The sequence below is a fragment of the Pongo pygmaeus genome, chromosome X (genome assembly GCF_028885625.2).
Source record: "Pongo pygmaeus isolate AG05252 chromosome X, NHGRI_mPonPyg2-v2.0_pri, whole genome shotgun sequence".
NCBI classification, from domain to species: Eukaryota; Metazoa; Chordata; class Mammalia; order Primates; family Hominidae; genus Pongo; species Pongo pygmaeus.
Window position 1 is genome coordinate 136,900,104 of NC_072396.2, and position 8,216 is coordinate 136,908,319.

The 8,216-nt window shown below is 42.6% G+C and overlaps 1 protein-coding gene across 6 annotated transcripts in view; it reads right to left on the reverse strand.

The window, feature by feature from the left end:
• Positions 1 to 7,322, reverse strand: part of MBNL3 (muscleblind like splicing regulator 3) — a 122,041-nt gene extending 114,719 nt beyond the window's left edge. For 4 of the 6 annotated variants that reach the window (XM_063660853.1, XM_063660851.1, XM_054472184.2 and 1 more), the window contains exon 1: positions 6,115 to 6,300. The gene's annotated coding sequence lies outside the window, so the exon portion shown is untranslated. Of the gene's footprint in view, positions 1 to 6,114; positions 6,301 to 7,078 lie in introns of those variants that run through there. The other 2 variants (XM_063660850.1, XM_063660852.1) reach the window with 2 other exon arrangements.
• Between the last annotated feature and the right edge of the window lie 894 nt (positions 7,323 to 8,216).

Consider the following 8,216-nt stretch of genomic DNA (forward strand, 5'->3'; position numbering starts at 1 on the left):
CCCGCCAAAATCCAAGGTCTTTCTCAAAAAAGGCCCTCCCTTGGGGAGCCTGTCAATCTGAGTCTGGCCTTGACCCTGGCTTCAGAAAGCGAGCAGAGTGCATATTGACACAGCCTCTGTCTGCAGCTGAGGCCGCTGCTATAGGTATTCATGAAACATATCAGATTACACAGGCATGGTACCCCAGTCCCTCCCTAATGATTTTATTTGGAAGTCCTTAAATATAAAATGTAACTCTATAACATGTACTATGTTTCACTTCATATATCTGGGTGAGCTAATAAGGTTTCTCTTCATGTTGTCCAATTACTTGGGGGAAAATGCTGACATAAAGGAGTTGGGATTTTAATTTTTTCTCAAAATCACTTCTGAAAGAAATGCCCCCATCCTTTCTTCAGGATCCTCATGGATCACAGACAGCAAACAATTTTTAAAATATCAATGTACGCTTTAACAAAACAGCACCCCCAACTGGGCCATTATCAAGCGCCTACTTTTCAGAAGACAAATACAAACTCTTCACTTGGGTACTGAGGTTAAATGTGATCTCCACCTCTGTGCCATGGGTCTTGTTGAATTTGTCATTACATATTTTAAATGGAACTCAGAAAAACCAGTGTATAGTATATGAATCCAACCTTAAAGCAACCACCTTAATATTATATATTGTGACAATCCCATTTTCCCCATTGGTAAATTAAGTGAGGAATTATTTCATGAGATACATGTCCAGTTAATATTCTACAGGGTGCTTTTGTTTTGTGTTGTTTTGCTTTCCTGCATAGAAGCTGAGTACTACAAAACAAAAGGTGAAATGTAAGCTCTCTGGTTCTTTCACTCTCTCATTTTGCTAACAGACCACTCCTCCCATGCCACTCTCCAACATAACCTCCTGTTTGGTTACTTTGTACTGCCACATAAGGAGAAATTGCAAGCGCTGAACCTAAAGACTGATTATCCTCTGGACACAAAAGATGACTGTGGTGGATCTGAAATGACAGCTCTTGTCTCTTCTACTGTGTGGACTTTGCTTTCTGGACACAATAAAAAGAGGCGCTATTCATACCTGTATCTTGGTAAGTAAAAACCTATGCAAATCCAGCCTCTAAATAGGCAATCAACATCTGACTGAAAATGAGACAGCTCCCAGTGTCCTTTTTGGATTTTGTCTGTAACTTCATCACTTCCTAAACTATACATGACAGGAGGCATCAGAGTCACAGTATTTCTCATTTTTTTTTTATTTTTAATCTGGTGAAACAGTTAAAGAACAGTTTCTATGTAAACATTTCTTTGTAATGAAGACTGATATCCCTGGGATGTGGGGGAGGTATTCTAAATGCAACTACAGGTGAAAGAAAAGTAGCAGCTGGCTTTCAGGCTAGTCCTCAAGGTCTCAGCCCCAAAGCTGGCATTGCTTGCATCTCCCTGGACTTGAGTTGCTACTGTGGCCTCTAGCAGAACAGTCATTCAATCTAGTGTTAAGTCTGCTTATTGGTGTTGATTTTTCTTTTGTCAATAAAAAACAGAAATAATGCTACATGGAAGAATGTTCGTAACATGCAAAAACAAGTTAGAAAGATTAATCTAGTCTTTCATTTATTTAACAAACTTTTACTGAGAACCTACTATTTACCAGGCATTAGGGATATGAGGTAAAGAGACCCAATAACCTCTGCTTAATGAATAGTTACTGGTACGTTCAAGGAAACCTGAGTAAGCCTGAAGAAACCTTTCTCAATTTTCCACACCAGTTGAAGGCAATGCCAAGAAGCTCAGGATTCAAGAATCCAATGTGGACAATTTTAAGCTAATTTGAATGATCCTAAATGGAAAACAAAATCCAGCCAACTATCAGACTCCAGGATGCTCCCATGGCTTAAAGAGATCAAATGACCTCTAGTCTCTACTGCCAATCCCCTGCATTTCTGTCCAGGTTGCCTTTTCTCAATGGGAGGCCCTTTATTTCTAAGCCCTTCAAGTTCACTCACTGTCTGGGCACAAAAAAAACTCCTGCCTCAAATCAGAAAACAAATCATTCCTTTTCCTCATGAGCCAACTTAATGCTGATGCAAGTAAAACTTGAGAGTTGACATAATATTTTAGGAAGCATGTCAAATTGAGTCCTATGCTTGCGCTTCCTGAAAATCACCATATGCATACAAAGGGAGAACACACACACACACACACACACACACACACACACACACACACTTAAATCAAGCCTCCTTTTATTCTTGCTTCCTCTTGAGTTCTGAGCAAAGCATCTTTTTTTTTTTTTTTTTTTTTTTTTCCTGAAAGTTAACTGCCTGGAGTTGAACATTCAGAGCCCTGGCTCTTTTCCTGAGCCTCAGAGCGACATCACTATATCAAATATTTATTATAGTTTACAGTGAACTTTTTTTATTTCATTCTTAGAATTGGAGGAATGCTGTAAAAACAGATATTTTTCTGTAATCTTCCAGTGAGAAAGCAATGCACATCTGTATACATTGTTTTGAATTGACCACTAATTTGCACACTCATGTACGTGTGTTTGTGTGCCCAGGCAATTTGGAAGTCCCGTTATTTCTCAAATAAAAATGATAAGGTCCTACTTCCCAGATTGGATAGTTTTCTCCATCAATCTTTTAAAAACAACGTCACTCAATCTAATACCAAGCAGATCTAAATGATGAGTTAATAATGCATTTTTACTACAATGGTCTGAAAAAATATTTTCTTATCCCTTTCAGGTCATGTGGATGTTGTTAACATCCATTAAGACAACTGATACCTTATTTATCCTAATTCTCAAAGTTGTCTTTCCAACACTGTCATTTGGCTATCTTGAGGCAATAGGTAACCATTTAGGAAGAACAGAATGTCATGGAACCATCTGGTATCCTTAAGACCTAAAAGCCCACATTATTAAAGATCTAATTGCTTTCTTTCAGTTATAATTTATGTTTGTTTGCTGGTTGGTTAATTGACAATTAAACAACTTGCTCCCAGACACAGTTTCTTCTCTTTCAGGAAAAGTGTCCATCTCATCTTAGCTGAGGCTCGGGTTTTCTTTCTATATTTGAAGTGAGAGCTATATCACACCTAGAGAAAGGCAGAAAAACCCCACAAACACAACTTCTGATTTCTATGTTCTTGATATCACATACATTTGAATGAGGAAAAATCCATCTGTTTTGCCTAGTAGACAATGTCGTAAGAAAACTCACCAGCATGGAAGGACCTTGATGAAGTAAAGGTGAGTGTAGCCTTCATGCTCTTACAGACACTTGATAGTGTTAACATGGCAGTGACCATTATCTAACTTTAATTACAGGATGAAATTACTTGTCAAAAATGTACTATAACTTATGTACTGTCAGCTATGCCCCAATCCCTGTTTGTAAGCCTATCAGGCAACATTATTTATTTGAAAACAGAAAAATTCTGCCACCTTCCTGAATTTATTGTACTATAAGCAGAATAAAAGTAAAATGTTGTCAATATAAATCTTCATCATTTTAGAGCTTCTCACTCCATTCCCTCCCCTCCTCCCTCACACATAAAGGCAGCTGGGTGGAGAACAAAACTGTACTAACTATACTGTCAACATCTGCACAACAGTCAAGAGACTGTCACTGTTCCAGTATGTGTGGTACTATACAATCACTCAAAAGACAAAACCTTTTTTATTCCCAAGCTGCTGTGATACTGGGAAGTATCACAGTGAAGCTGGAGAGATAATAATACACCTACTGGTCAAAAGCATGAAGTATACAAGTGCCTGGAAGTACAATGAGAGGCAAGAGAACCCTTTAGAAGCAAATACAATGCAGACAACTAGGGGGAATGTACATTCTAATCTTCTTTGAATGTTTAGGTTCTTGTGAGTGCACAAAAATGCCTTCCGTTTAAATTAAAAGCTGTACCCAAAATCTATTCCGCTGTGAGTTTATAAGCTATTCATTTTTCTTTTTAATATAACATTTATTAAGCACCTAGTTTGTGCAAAGCATTATCTAGGTAGAGGGTGGTGCAAGAGAATACCAAAGGTACTTTGCTACCAGCTCATAATCATAAAAAGCAGCTGTTGTGAAATGCCTGAAGTGGACAGTTGAGGGAAAAAAAGGTACTTTATAATAGTCCTGGGAGTCATTACGATTGCTTAAAGTAGCAAAGGAAATTAGAGAAATGAAGTAGCTCTTAGAAGTAGAGCAAAACATGCAGTCACCACCTCTAGCCCAGCACTATATCAATTATCTCTCAAAACATTTTTTTTTTTTACAAACTCCTTCACTTATGTTTTCATATAAGGTCTCCAATCTCATCACTGCATGAGGCAGCAGAATGTTAACTGGCAAAATTTCCTCCTAATTTCTCTGACACCAGTGTAGCTTGTCTATTCTGGCCTCAAGGTTTAGTATTTTCACTTTTCTTTCTTTCTTTCTTCTTTTTTTTTTTTTTAAGGATGCATTTGGTCCGGTCTTTTAGCAGCAAGGTAGCACATCCGGAAGCAAACAGTACTGAACTGGGATCTAAGTCCATAATCACTAAAAATGGGAGAAGTTGCTTTTTCTCATCCTCCCTTTACCAAAATGCAAGTGTTTATTGCTCTACCTGCAGGAACTCTCATTTTAGACATGAAGCAATGAATTGCCCCCATACTTCTTTCAATAATAATATGAAAAACTGCTGAAAATTTTTTGTATAGTAATTCCATTGTAAACAGTTTGATTGTTTGTTTCTAGATAGACTATAGCACCTGGGCAGAAAACTGCACCATGCTTTAATAAGGGCAAAACAATATTTTTCTCCCTTTCCACACACTTGCTAAATTTAGTAGCAGAGCGTCTGCCAACCAAGTAGTTTCTACTGCTTTGGGAGAAGGAGTGAACAGCGATAGAATATTATCAGCTGAGCTGTGGGCAGAAGCCCATTTTAGGCTATATTTGAAGAAGTGTTGGTAAATATGAAAGCATCCCCCAAAAGTATCGCACATTAGAAACAAGTTAAAAATTATTTTAAAAAGTAGTTAAACATTCAGGATTAGATTTTCATGGGCCAAGGAGAAGATGGGAATATAATCAGGAAAAATCCAAGGTGTCTGATAAGCCTCATTATCTATTTACCTTTCATTGGAGGGGGAAACAAAACAAAACAAAATTCAGATAAATTGTATCAAGCATGGATGTTTAGTCATTCCCACATACCAACAATCTGTTTTCAAACATTATATCAGTAATCACCCAAACGTTTATTCACTAAAGCAGGGAGTCCGCTTAATAAAAAAAGTACCAATCATTTCAAAATTAAATCTTGCAAGTTTTGTTTTAATTGATTCTTTCCCATGAAGTCTACCCACAAATACAGAGAGGCTGTGGGGATCCCAGCTCAATTTACAAACGACGTAAGAACATCTAGGAGAAAATAACTCCTTTAAAACATATTACTTTAATTAGAGCCACAATTAATTTATCTGTTTTATCTATCATCTATCTAGCTAGCTAGCTAGCTAGCTAGCTATCTAAGAGTGCTCAGAAAAACACACAGTAGGTCTATTACCCTAATTACGAAACTACAACAAAGAATCACTTAAATGTCAACTTTCATTACTCGTCTGGGTTTAATTTCGTTTTCTTACCATAAAAGCTTATTGTGTGAGTGTTAAAAACTAAAGTTCCCTTTTTAATAGTCTCCTAAAATGTACTCTCATGCCCTTCAAACCCCAGTAGTAAAAGCGAGCTGCCCAAATGTGTTGACTCAGGGCAGGAAGAGACAAGGTTCTGCAAGGAAGCTGTGGCACTGCTCACGATATCGCGTGAAAATGGGGAAATTAGTTGTTAAAAAGCATTTGCTGATGATATGCCATGCAAAAAGTTCCTTTAAATTAAAAAGAAGAAAGTAGAAAAAAAGAAAGGAAGGAAGTAAGAGGAGGAGGAAGAGAAAGAAGAAGAAAAAGGAGGAGGAGGAAAGGAGAAGGAAAATGATCAAAGCTCTAAAATCGCAACAAAGTTGCAGGATGACTTTTCCTTCTGTTTGCTATTTTGTAAAATGAAGTTTAAAAGCCATTATTTCCTCGGCGTCCTAGGAAGGCAGCCTCTCTTACAAATCCCAATTCATCTCCAGCCTTACCTTACGCTGCTAGCGCAAACCCAGAGGCTAAGGGGCCCTGCTCTCAGCGGCAGCAGAAGGGGCAGTGGCAGCGACAGCGGCACATGCCATCTGTTAGCGGCAGAAGCAAAAGCAGTGCTGCGCGAGGTGGCCCCGGTGCCGGGAGAGCCTTTAGCAGGGGTGCATACTGAATGCCGCCATTTTAAAGCGAGGTTCCTGAAATCATTAGATATAAGCAAATTAAAGCCCGCCCCACCTCCAGAACTTCAGGGCTGGGACTTGCAACCCGGCTCCAAGTCGGCCGCTCTGGGGTATAAAATGTCAAGTCTACAGACACGCGCACGCGGACTCTCGGAAGGAGGCGACGGTTCCCCCTCTCCCTTCTGCCCCCTTGACCCCTTCGTGCTTTTTGCAAGACTCCTTTCGGTTCCAGGGGCCAGAATACTTTCTTTTCTGGGCTCCTCGGGGCCCCTTCCCGGGGCCGGCCGGCGGGCTGTGGGAGGAGGGGACAAGGCCACGCGCCAGCCCTACCCGCTCCTCCCAGGCTCTTGGTTCAGTCCACTCGGAGCACACCTCGGAGCGCCCCAGCTCCCTCGCGGAGGGCGGGCGTGGGGCTCCAGCCCGGGCTCGCAGCTACCATAGCAACCCCGGTCCCAACCCCGCCCGGCCTTTGCCAAAGGCGAGCCCTCCTCCCAGGCCAGTGCCCTCCGCCGGACGCCAGACGTCCCCTCGCGCAGCCCCGCCGACCCCAGGCAGCCCGGGCCGTGGCCGCGCCTCCGTGCGTCCCGCGCCGGACAGACGCGGCACGCGGAGGGAAACGGCGCCAGCGAGGGGCTTTAGGCGCCAAAACGGAAACTCCCGCGAAACTCCGCGGGCCAGCGGAGCCGCGCGCGGGCATCCGGAGCGCCGGACTCGGAAGCGGCGCACGCGGCCGCCCGGCCCCGCCCCGCCCGGCCAGGTAGTGCGGCGCCGCCGCCAACCTCACCTGGCTCCGCGCGCCGCTGCGGGACGGGCGGGAATGCGGCCAAGGGCCACCCCGGCTCACGCGCCCACCCCGGACTTTCTGGCCTCCGCCTCTCTCTCACTGCTCCCGAAGAGCGCCAAAAAGTCGCGCTGCGGCTCACGCTCGGAGTGCGGGCACTTTCTTCCTGTAGGGCGCTGTTTCGTCGCGAAATATATTCTTTGTGTGGTTCGCTCACTCGTGCCTGGTTCTCCGAGAGTGCAGCGCGGGCTTTATTCTCAGGGGGTGTGGCGCCTCGCCCCCAAACCCAGCGGCCCAGCCCCCGCTGCACAGACCCTTTGTCATTTCATTAGGAAGGGAAAGGGGGACAAATCATAACGCTCAGATTTTACAAAAGCGAAAACAAACGAAGCAGGCACACATCCCCAGAGGCGAGGTTGGGGTAGGGGTGCAAAGTTTCTGGCAAACTGAAGTGCCAGTGACAAAGGCAGTGTGGTTCACAGCGGGACGCTCATAGACACTTCCCAGACAGGTGAGGCGAAATGGGTCCTTTCAAAATTGATCTTAGTCGATAAATAAGTCCACTCGCTACAGGCTAAATAAATACATTCATACTCACCAGCTGCCTTCTTGGGGGTTTTATCTTTCATAAATGCCCCAATCGTTTATTTCCCTCTAATAATTTCAGACAGGGAAATGCTGATCAGTGCAATCTGTTCCCCTTCTTCCACGGAGTTTGCAGGATAAGAGGAACCCTGAGGTAAGGTTCCAGATACTTTGGAAAATGGACAAAGCAAATGCAATTTTATATCTTGATTAAAAAGTGTGCATCTGCACAGGGAAATTACAAGTTTCGATTTAATGCAAGTGTAATAGGAGCACCAGCTGTCCCTTAATTGGAGCCCCACAATAATAAATGCGTGCTTTTATTTAATTTTACGAAGACAATTGTAGTTGATAACGCACACATATGCAGGATCGTCAGTGACAAGCTCATAGCAATTCATGGCTGCTTTCCTGTAATCAACTACTTCACCCAGAGACAGAGTTGTACATGCTCTGCACAAAGTGCAAAACATTGCAGGAGATATTTAAGCAGCAGTTAGGTTGAAAAGTGGAGTGAATTCTCAGGCTAATTATACTTTTTAATTCTGATGGACTG